This window comes from Equus przewalskii, chromosome 23, assembly GCF_037783145.1.
Source record: "Equus przewalskii isolate Varuska chromosome 23, EquPr2, whole genome shotgun sequence".
In the NCBI taxonomy this organism is placed as follows: Eukaryota; Metazoa; Chordata; class Mammalia; order Perissodactyla; family Equidae; genus Equus; species Equus przewalskii.
Genome location: NC_091853.1, coordinates 2,453,818 through 2,466,301, shown reverse-complemented (window position 1 = coordinate 2,466,301; position 12,484 = coordinate 2,453,818). Strand labels below are relative to the sequence as shown.

General features: G+C 35.6%; 1 protein-coding gene across 2 annotated transcripts in view; it reads right to left on the bottom strand.

Moving 5' to 3' along the window:
* Positions 1-12,484, bottom strand: part of LOC103558806 (zona pellucida sperm-binding protein 3 receptor-like) — a 50,569-nt gene that overhangs the window by 18,617 nt on the left and 19,468 nt on the right. The window lies entirely within an intron of this gene.

Here is a 12,484-nt window from a genome sequence, read left to right as displayed (position 1 = left end):
CAAGCAGGATAAACACAAAGAAACCAACCCAGGTATGTCTGAGAAAAACTGCTGGAAAGCAAAGACAAGAATATCTTAAAAGCAGTCAGATGGAAAAAACAGATGGTCTTGGAAGGATCAAAGATATGATCAAGAGCAAAATTCTTTTTTTTCATTTTAAAGATTTTATTTTTCTTTTCTCTCCCCAAAGCCTCCCGGTACATAGTTGTATATTCTTCGTTGTGGGTCCTTCTAGTTGTGCCACGTGGGCCACTGCCTCAGTGTGGCTTGATGAGCGGTGCCATGTCTGCACCCAGGATCCGAACCAGCGAAACCGTGGGCCGCCGAAGCAGAGCGTGCAAACTTAACCACTTGGCCACGGGGCCGGCACCAAGAATAAAATTCTTGACAGAAACAATTGAAGGTGGAAGACAATGGAAGGGAATCTTTGGTGTGGCCAAAGAAAATAACTGCCAATCTAAACTTTTATTTTCAGCAGATATATCTTCAAATGTTAAAGTGAAATAAAGGCATGTTAAGACAAACAAAAAAGAAATTATTTATCATCAGTAGGCTGTCACTAAAGGAAACTAAAGAATGTTCATTAGTCAAAGGAAATGATTGTAGATATAAGAATTAGGAGAGAAGAAGAAGCAAAAAAAATTGTAATTATGTGGATAAATCTAAACAAATTTAACTTATTAAAACAATAACAATAACCACAGTAATAATAATGATAATAATAATATATTATAGATTTTAAGACACATATAGAATTGAAATACACAAAAACAAAAGCATATAAATTAGGTGGGATTAAATCAAGTTAAAGATTTCTAAGGCTTTGCATTGCTCAGGAAGAAGCAAAAGTAATAAGCTATGTTAGATTAAAAAGTAGGAATGCATAAACTCCAAAAAAATAGTGAAAAGTACATAAATACCAAGTAGATAGGTAAAAAAATGGGAAAAGTAAAACAATCAATTTAAAAGAAGAAAATATATAAGACAAGCAGAAAATATAGGAAATAGTAAGATGCTAGATATAAATCCAAATATACTGAGAACTACATTAACTGTACACAGACTAAGTGCTCTAATCAAGTCATGAAGATTGTCAAGCAGGATTAAAATATCTAACTATATCCTGCTTCCAACATACACTTAAAACATAAAATTACAGAAACTTTAAAGATTTTATTTTTTCCTTTTTCTCCCCAAAGTCCCCCAGTACATAGTTGTATATTTTAGTTGTGTGTACTTCTAGTTGTGGCATGTGGGACACTACCTCAGCGTGGTTTGATGAGCAGTGCCATGTCTGCGCCCAGGATTTGAACCAATGAAACACTGGGCCACCTGCAGTGGAGCACGATGTCCCACATGCCACAACTAGAAGGACCCACAACTAAAATATATAACTATGTACTGGGGGGCTTTTGGGAGAAAAAGCAGGGTGAAAAAAAGCTATTGGAGTTATATTAATATAAAAAGTAGAATTTAAAGATAATTACAATGATAAAAAGCATCATTTCATAACAATAAAAGGTTAAATTCCCCAGAAAAATATACTACTCTAAATTTGTATGCGTCTAGTAGCATAGCCTCAAAATACATAAAGCAAAAAATTGTTTTAAAAGAGACTAAAAAGATATGCAAATCCACAAACAAACCTTTCTTTCTTTCTCAGTAACTGATAGAACAAACAGACAAGAAATCAGTATAGAAATGGATATAGATTTGAACAACACCATTAACAAAGTGGATCTAATTGTCATACATACAATATTGCACCCCAAATTGCAGGATACACATCTTTTCAATTGCACACTGAATATTTACAAAAAAAAAATAACTATATGCTTTGCAATGGAGCAAATCTCAACAAATTTTAAGGACTGAAATCATATGGAGTACTATTTTGAAAAATTTGGGATTGTCTACTAATTTTGCACATATTTATATTCCCATGTCAAGGCAATTTCACTCTTGGATACGTGATCAGCACACATGTATTACATGTATGCCCAGAGATGTATACAAGCATGCTCAAAGCAGCATTATTCTTAATAACTCTAAACTGGAGATGATCCAAATACTCATCAAGAGCAGAATGAATAAGTAAGTTGTATATTTTTACAAGAGACTACTAAACAGAAATAAAAATAAACATACCACAGCTCCAACCCATAATATGGATGAATCTCATAAAACATCATGTTGATCAAAAGAAGCAAAATCGAAAGACCAAATAATTCTGTTTTTATAAAGTTCAATAATAGGTGTTAGAAGTTAGCAAAACGTTTACCTGTGGGCAGGAAAGTGGGATTGGTGATTGGCTAGAGAAATGAGGGATATCTGGGGTAGTAATAGTGACCTATTTTTTGACTCTCATTGTGGTTACATGAGTGTGTTTACTATGTACTTTTATGTGTGAGTTAGTCTTCAAAAAAGTGTTGTAAAACTTAGGTGCTAAAGCAAGACTGTATAAAATGTTAATTTCCAAAAACTTTTCATGGATAACAATAAGTAAATTCTCATTTCATTTCTTTGTGATCTTCCTGGGGGTACATCATTCTGGAGCTGCCTATTAACTTACACCTCCTGGCAAGACTTTATTAACCTATGGATACCTCTCATTCTCTGTCCTCCAGGATGAAGAAATAAACACTTTCATAGTTTTATATCAGCTTTGGAGATAATACATAGGATGAAACTTAGCTATTGCTTAAGGTCAGGATTTTTCTCTTTTGATGCAAATTGAAGAGAAAGAACTATAGAACTTTCATTTGGATTTCTGCTTCTGGTCAAGATGGAGTGACAGGGACAGGATTCACCCTCCAGCCTGAAACAATTTAAAAGGACAAAAGGAAAAAATAAGTGAAATAGTGTTTTTAGACATAAAGTATCAAGCAACACAAGACAGTAATACCAAATAGTGGGGAAACAAATGAGGAAAGCTCTTTGATGGCTGCAGTCTGGAGAGTTTTCACGCTCCCGCCAGATTGTGGAGAACCAAGGCAGAGGCTTCTGCTCTGCCTGAATATTCTTAAGGACTTAAGGAAACAGAGTTGAGAGTCCATGGAAGGTGAAAGAAGTCAGGGTTCACAGGGCAGAGTAATGAAGAGGAAACAGTTGATCAGAGAGAGAGAGAATTGGACCTCTTCAGAAGATCCTCTTTCAGTTTCAGCTGAGTACTGATCAGTACATGCATGTAAGGAAATACCAATGCTAGGTGAAGAGCTGCCCAAAAGGAGCAGGGAGAACAATCCTGGAGCTCACATAGGCCTGGCGTGGTTCATGTTCCCACCAGATACAGTGGAAAGCCTCATATTTCATGGGATATTGATAGAGTAATCAGAAGAATATTTCCTGTTTAGGATGCTTCTCTGTTCCTTCCAGACAAAGCTAAAAAGCAAGGCTCAAAATGATCAATTAGTTTCCAAGTAACTTAACTGTGTCCCAGAGCAAAACTTAAGGAGATTTTAAATGAATAGAAAATATCCTGACCGGTGGGCAGGTGGTGGAGAAAGTATTTTAAAAAGTCATGAAATTTGGGGAGTGATCTCAGCCTTGTGGCGGAATGTGTTCTTCCCTTAGTCTTGCCTCCCTAAGATACAATGAAAAGGACATTCGTCAACCAACAGAGGACGTTCACACAACACCATAGATGAATGAGAGATCCACACAGCCATATATCTGAAGGTGGGGGAGGGGTGTTCAGGCTCCCATGGGAGGCAGTGGGAGGATGTGAGTGGATCTCCTTTCCTTCCCCCAGTGGCAGCGGGCAGCAATCTAGAGTGCAGGACCTCATGTGGTGGTCAGCATGGGACTCCGAGAGGAGAAGGGAGAAAAGGCAGCCCTCCACAAGAATGCTTTCACTCTTGGAGTTGCCTCCCAGCACACAGAAATGCTCCACAATGAGGTGGCTAAGCAATTGTGGGGGCATCCCCACAAAACCGAGTATTCCAGGTGGGCAGACAGTGAGTGAAGAGTGGGAGCTCATGGGATGGCTGCACTTACATGTATAAAGCAGTGGTAGGCAGCAAGGAAATGCAGATGGGCCCTGTCATAACAGCTTCCAACAGACAGGCACATCTGGCAGGGGTTGCAGTGGGCTCAGAAAATAGAGCTCCTCTGCCCCCAGTGGTGGTAGGTGGAGTCTGCAACCAGATACTACCTCTATGCAATCGCAGAAGTCCACCCCATCAAATAGCATGAAGAAGTATATTAACACTCCAGACCAGAAGGAAAATGACAAGTACCCAGAAATCAATCCGGAAGTCACAGAAATTTACAATCTAAGTGGCAGGGAATTAAAAATACTTATCATAAAGAAACTCAGTGAGGTACAAGAAAACTCAGAAAGACAGTTCAAAGAAATTAGGAATAAAACTAATGAACAGAGGGAATTCTTCACAAAAGAGACTGAAGCCATAAAGAAACCCAAACCCAATTATAAATGCTGGAGATGAAGAGCACAATGAATGAGATAAAGAAAAAATATGGAATCCTTAAAAAACAGAGCTGATATAATGGAGGACAGAATTAGTAATTTAGAGGACAGGAAAATAGAAATGCTTCAGATGAGGAGGAGAGAGAACTGAGACTAAAAAGAAATGAAGAAATTCTATGAGAAATATTTGACTCAATTAGAAAATGCAACATAAAGGTTATAGGTATTCAAGAGGAAGAATGGAGGGAGAAAGGAGCAGAGAGCTTGTTCAAAGAAATAATAGCTGAGAACTTCCCAAACCTCAGGAAGGAGCTGGAATTACATGTAAATGAAGAGAATAGAACTCCTAGTTACATCTGTTTAAAAAGACCTTCTCCAAGGCACATATTAGTCAAACTGACAGAAGTCAATGACAAAGAAAACATATTAAGGGCAGCAAGGCAGACAAAAATAACCTACAAAGGAACCCCTATCAGGCTTTCAGCAGATTTCTCAGCAGAAACCTTACAGGCTAGGAGAGAGTGGAACGATACATTCAAAATTCTGAAAAACAAAAACTTTCAGCCAAGAATACTCTATCCAGTGAAATTATCCTTCAGATACAATGGAGAAATAAAAATTTTCCCAGATAAATAAAAGCTGAGGGAGTTCATCACCACAAGAGCCACCTCCCCCGTACAAGAAATGATCAAGAAGGCCTTCATATCTGAAAAAAAGAGAAAAGGTTTACAAAGCCTTGAGCAAGGAGATAAATAGAGAGACAGAATCAGAAAATTTCAGCTCTCTGTCAGAACAGGTTAGCAAACACTTAATTATAACATTAAAGATAAAAGGAGGAAACGCATTAAAAATAACTATAATCGCTTCATTTTAATCAGAAACTCACAACACAAAACAGAATAAATTGTCACAACAATAACTAAGACATGGAAGAGGAAAGGGATGGAACCTGCTTAGAATAAGGAAATAAGAGGCTGTCAGAAAATAGACTACCTCATCTATGAGATCTTTTACACAAACCTCACAATAACCACTAAACAAAAAATCACAACAGAGACACAAATGATAAATAAAGAGAAAACTGAGAAAACCATCATAGAGAATCACCAAACTGAGTTGGCAGTCGGAAATACACGGGATGAGAAACAGGAGAAATACAGAACAACCAGAAAACAAGTGATAAAATGACAGTATTAAGATCTCATAAGTCAATAATCACTCTAAATGTAAATTGATTCAATTCTCCAATCAAAAGACAGAAAGCAGCGGGAAGGATTAGAAAACAAGACCCAACAATATGTTGCCTCCAAGAAACACATCTCAGCTCTAAAGACAAACAAAGGCTCAGAGTGAACTGATGGAAGATGATACTCTGAGCTAATAACAAACAGCAGGGTTGCCATACTTACATCAGACAAAGTAGACTTCAAGATAAAAAAGGCAATGAGAGACAAAGAGAGGCAGTATATAATGATAAAAGGGACACTCTACCAAGAGGACATAACACTTATAAATATATATGCACCTAACACAAGAGCACCAAAGTATGTAAAGCAACCATTAACAGACCTAAAAGAAGAAATTAGCAGCAACACAATAGTAATAGGGGATCTCAACACACCACTTACAACAATGGATAGATCATCCAGGCAGAAAGTCAACAAGGAAATAGTGGAATTAAACAAAAACCACACAAGATGGACTTAATAGATATATATAGAACACTCCATCCAAAACCAGCAGAATACACATTCTTCTCACGTGCACATGGAACATTCTCAAAGAGACCATATATAGGGAAACAAGGCAAGCCTCAATAAATTTGAAAAGATTGAAATCATATCAAGCATCTTTTCTGACAATAATGCTGTGAAACTAGAAATCAACTACAAGAAAAAAGCTGGGAAGAGGATAAAGATGTAGAGACTAAACAACATGTTACTGAACAACCAATGGATCATCAGAGAAATTAAAGGAGAAATAAAAAAATATCTGGAGACAAATGAAAATGAAAATAGGCCATACCAACTCTTATGGGATGCAGCGAAAGTGGTCCTAAAAGGGAAATTAATAGCAATACAGGCCCACCTTAACAAACAAGAAAAATCTCAAGCAAGCAATTTTCAACTATACCTAATCGTACTAGAAAAAGAAAACAGACAAAGGCCAAAGTCAGCAAAAGGAGGGAAATAATAAAAATTAGAGGAGAAATAGATAAGAACAAAAATAACAGTAGAAAAAATTAATGAAACTAAGAGCTGGTTCTTTGAGAAAATAAACAAAATTGACAAATCCCTAGGCAGACTCACCTAGAAAAAGGAGAAAAACCTCAACTAAATAAAATTAAAAATGAAAGAGGAGAAATTACAATGGATACCACAGAAATACAAAGGATTATAAGAAATACTATGAATGACTATATGCCACAAAATTGGACAATCTAGAAGAAATGGATGAATTCTTAGACTCGTACAATCTCCCCAAACTGAATCAAAAAGAAATAGAGAATCTGAGTAGACCAGTCACAAGTAAAGAGATTGAGACAGTAATCCAAAACCTCCCCCCAAATAAAGTCCAGGAACAGATGACTTCTCTGGAGAATTCTACCAAACATTCAAAGAAGATTTAATATCTATCCTTCTCAAACTATTCCAAAAAATTGAAGAAGACAGGACACTTTCTAACTCATTCTATAAGGCCAACATCACCATGATCTCAAAGCCAGACAAGGACAACACAAAGAAGGAAAATTACAGGCCAATGTCACTGAAGAACATAGATGCCAAAATCCTCAACAAAATATTGGCAAACCAAATACAGCAATATGTTAAAAGGATAATACACCATGATCAAGTGAGATTTATACCAGGGACACAGTGATGCTTCAACATCCTCAAATCAATCAATATGGTACACCAAATTAACAAAATGAGGAATGAGAATCACATGATCATCTCAATAGATGCAAAGAAAACATTTGACAAGATCCAACATCTGTTTATGATATGGCTGTCAATAAAATGGGTACAGAAGGAAAGTACCTCAACATGATAAAGGCCATATATGACAAACCCACAGCCAACATCATATTCAATGGGAAAAAACTGAAATCCATTCCTCTGAGAACAAGAACAAGACAAGGGTGCCCACTCTTGCCACTCTTAGTCAACATAGTACTGGAGGTTTTGGCCAGAGCAATTAGGCAAGAAAAAGAAATGAAAGGTATCCAAATTGGTGAGAAAGAAGTGAAACTCTTGCTGTTTGCAGATGACATGGTTCTCTATATAGAAAACCCATCATAAGAAAACTATTGGAAATAATCAACAACTACAGAAAGTTGCAGGGTACAAAATCAGCTTACAAAAATCACTTGCATTTCTATCCTTTAACAACCAGCTAACAGAAAGAGAATTCAAGAATACAATCCAATTTACAATTGCAACAAAAAGAATAAAATATCTAGGAATAAATGTAACCAAGGTGATGAAAGACCTGTACACTGAAAACTAGAAAACATTATTGAAAGAAATTGATGATGACGTAAAGAAATGGAATTATATTCCATGCACACAGACTGGAAGAATAAACATAGTTAAAATGTCCATACTACCTAAAGCAATCTATAGATTCAATACAATCTAAATCAGAATCCCAGTGACATTCTTCATAGACATAGAAGAAAGAATCCTAAAATTCATATGGGACAACAAAAGACCCTGAATAGCTAAAGCAATCCTGAGAAAAAAGAACAAAGCCAGAGGCATCACAATCCCTGAACTCAAAATATACCACAAAGTGATAATAGTCAAAACAGCATGGTATTGGTACAAAAACAGGCACATAGATCAACGGAACAGAATTGAAAGCCCAGAAGTAAAACCACACATCTACAGACAGCTAATCTTCGACAAAGGAGCCAAGAACATACAATGGAGAAAGGAAAGTCTCTTCAATAAATGGTGTTGGGAAAACTGGACAGCCACATGCAAAAGAATGAAAGTAGACAATTATCTTTTGCCATACACAAAATTAAATAAAAACGGATTAAAGACTTGAAGGTAACATACAGAACCATAAAACTCCTAGAAGAAAATACAGGTAGTACACTCTTTGAGATCCATCTTAGAAGCATCTTATTAAGTATCCTATCCACTCAGGCAAGGTAAACTAAAAGAAAAAATTAAACAAATGGGCTTTCATCAGACTAAAGAGCTTTTTTCCTCTGCAAAGCAAAGGAAACCAGGAACAAAATGAAAAGACAACCCACCAAATGGGAGAAAATATTTGAAAATCATATATCCGACAAGGGGTTAATCTCCAAAATATATAAAGAAATCATGCAACTCAACAACAAAAAAACAAACAACCCACTCAAAAAATGGGCAGAGGATATGAACAGACATTTTTCCAATAAGATATACAGATGGTCAACAGGCACATGAAAGATGTTCAACATCACTAATCATTAGGGAAATGCAAATCAAAACTACAGTGAGATATGACCTTACACTTGTTAGAATGGCTATAATTACCAAGACAAGAATAACAACTGTTGAGGAGGATGTGGAGAAAAGGGAACCCTAATACACTGCTGCTAGGAATGCAAACTAGTGCAGCCACTATGAAAACAGTATGGAGATTTCTCAAAAGACTAAAAATAGAAAAACCATATGACCCAGCTATCCCACTACTGGGTATTTACCCAAACAACTTGAAATCAACAATTCAGAGACTTATGCTCCCCTATGTTCATTGCAGCACTATCCACAATAGCCAAGACATGGAAGCAATCCCAGTGCCCAACTACTAATGAATGGATAAAGAAGATGTGGTGTATATATATACAATGGAATATTATTCAGCCATAAAAAGACAAAATCGTCCCATTTGAAACAACATGGATGGACATTGAGAGTATTAAAATAAGCCAGACAGAGAAAGATAAACATCATATGATTTCACTCATATATGGAATATAAACAAACACACGGACACAGAGAATAGAGTAGTGATTACCAGAGGGGAAATTGTTTGGGTGGTGGGTATAAGGGGTAAAAGGGCACATGTATATGGTGGCTGACAAATAATAATGTACAACTGAAATTTTACAATGTTATAAACTATTATGAACTCAATAAAAAAAGATACAGCATGAAAATATCAAATTCAAAATGTCTGACATCCTACTAAAAAACTATGTAAAAAGAGTCAAGGAAAATATAACACATAATGAAGAGAAAACTCAATCAATAGAAATGAACCCCAAAATGAAACACATGATAGAATTAGCAAATAAAGACACTGAAATTGTTATTATAACTATATTCTATATCTTAAGAATATAGAAGAAAGATTGAACATGTTAAGTAGAGATATTAAAGATATAAAAAATGATACAAGTCAAATTTTAGAAATGAAAAAACGTAGTTGAGATGTCTCACCTACAGATGAGTGTCTGAGATAAAAATTCACTCAGATTTATATTAGATTAGACATTCCAGAAGAAAAGATTAAGATACTTTAACACACAGCAATAATCAAAAATGAAACTCCAAGAGAAAAAAAGACTGAAAAAAAAGCAGACCTATAATAACTTGTGAAACAACATCAAGTGGCTTAATTTATGTGTAAGCAGAATCCCAAAAAGAGAGAAGGGAATGGAGGTGAAAAAGTATTTGAAAAAATAATGGCAATAATTTTATCAAGTGTGATGAAAATGATAAACCCACACATTAATGAAACTCAACAAACCCCAAGCACAAGAAACAAAAACTAGATGAAGGTATAACATATCATAATGAAATTGCTTAAAACCAGTGATAAAGAGACAAATCTTAAAAACATCCAAAGAAAAACGACAGCCTACATAGAGGAACAAAAATAAGATTGACAACAGACATCTTGTTAGAAACAATGCAAGTCAGAAGACAATGGAGGCAACATTTTTGAAGTAGTGACAGAAGAAACTGCCAACGTAGAATTCTCTGTTCAGCAAAAATATCTTTCAAAACCAAAGGCAAAGTGAAACTTTTCAAACATATGAAGCTGAAATAATTCATCACCAGCATATCTAAATGACAGGAAATGTTGAAGGAAGTAAGTCAAGCAAAAGGAAGATGATGCCAGACAGAAAGCTGTATCTACACAAAAAAATGAAGAGCACCAGATATGGTAAACATGTGAATCAATAAAAAGACTTTCCCCTTGACGTGTTGTTCAACGGGGGAATGGTTAAACAAATGTGGGGTTTCCATGCCACAGAATACTGTCCACCAACAAAAAGAAATGAATTACTGATGTACATAACCACATGTATCAATTTTTAAATAATTGTGCTAAGTGAAAGAAGCCAGATGAAAAAGCACATAATGTATTATTCCATTTATATAAAATTCTAGAAAATGCAAACCAGTCTATAAAAGCAGATTGGTGATTTTCTGGGGATGATGTGGGAAGAAGGACAGGGAGGGGCTGGAGGAAGGAGTTGCAAAGAAGCATGAAAAAACTTTTTGAGAGATGGATATACTCATTATCTTGACTGTACCAATAATTTCGCAAATGTGTACATATGCCAAAGTGATAAAATTGCACACTCTAAGCATGCATTTTATTGCATGTCAATAAATAAAACTCAGTAAAGCTGTAAAATAATACTTCATCTGAAATGTTTTTAAAAGCTGACATAAGGGAAAAGTAAATAAATATATTTTTTAAATGTTGTAGAAATTTTCTCTCAGATAACACTTTTTATACTATATTTCTTTTTAAATAACTTAGAATAAAACACTCTGTCATCTCCCTAATTTCAAATATAGCCAGCACTACTTCTGTACCTGTCAATGCTCATTAATTTGTGAAAATTATAGCCTTCAACTGTCATAGTAACACCTGACATTTATATTATGGTTTATAATTCATAATTTAATATACCTCATTATTAATTATATATTAGTTATATAATCATATATTAATTTATCAATATATTAATATACTAAATTTGTGATAACTTGGATGCACAACTTCTCACTTTCTGATTTATAGATGGTGGGAAGTTTTTTAAAAAACATATCAGTCAATGAAACTTTAAACATAATTTAGAAAACAAGCAGATTTTTAAGCATATGTGAGCCTCCATTTTTATACGAAAAACTGATATATTAACTATAGGTTATTCTTTTCTGTTGATTAGTTGATTTTCTGTTGATTGCTCCAAAGGACTGTATTTATTTACCCTGTTATTCTTCTTTAAGTATGCTTTTAGTTTTGTCCTTCCACTAATAAAATATTCTCTATTATTTTACAATAATATCATAATCATAGTGATTACGAATATGATTCCTTGCAATTATATCAAATTAATTCCTGATTTTAAATACTGATCTCTCAATAGGTTGGTCTAAACCACCACCACTCATTATTTGTGTTTTCTACATATGTTAAGTTCTAAGTATATGGAACAATAATCCCCAGCGTCTAGGCCTCAGTGATGTCACCTATAAATAACACAACTCTAGTCTGAATGAAGAGCCATTTCCCCATTTCCTGTCATTCCGTCCTAAAACCAGAATAGTCTCCACCACTCCTTCTGCCCCTCACTCACTTTTCCCAAAGGAGGAGGAAGATGATGAAGAGGATGATGATGAGGAAGAGGAAGAGATGGGGGTCTTATCTGGTGAAAGAAGCCTCTGTATTCCTGGCAGGGCTGGCCTCCTGAGGCCATGTTCTCTGGAGCAGGTGAGGAGGCCCAGCTCTCTCTAATCTCAATAGCGTCTCAACCAGCATAAGACAGCTGGTTGTGTTAGTGTCTGGCTCACAGACTTTCCCTCAACCAGGCAACCCAAAATCTGGAGTGGAGAAGCGAGGGCCATGCAGGCAATCTGATCCAGGCCGTAATGCAGGAGTTTCTAGACTCCACTCTTACTAGTTATGAAGCTGATACCGTTATTTCCATATTTCATACCCAAGTTGGTTTCTCAGTGAATACTGAACATGAATGCACAGAGAAGTACGATTGGCATTATTTTCCAGCTTTCTCAATCTTCAGGATGACCTTTA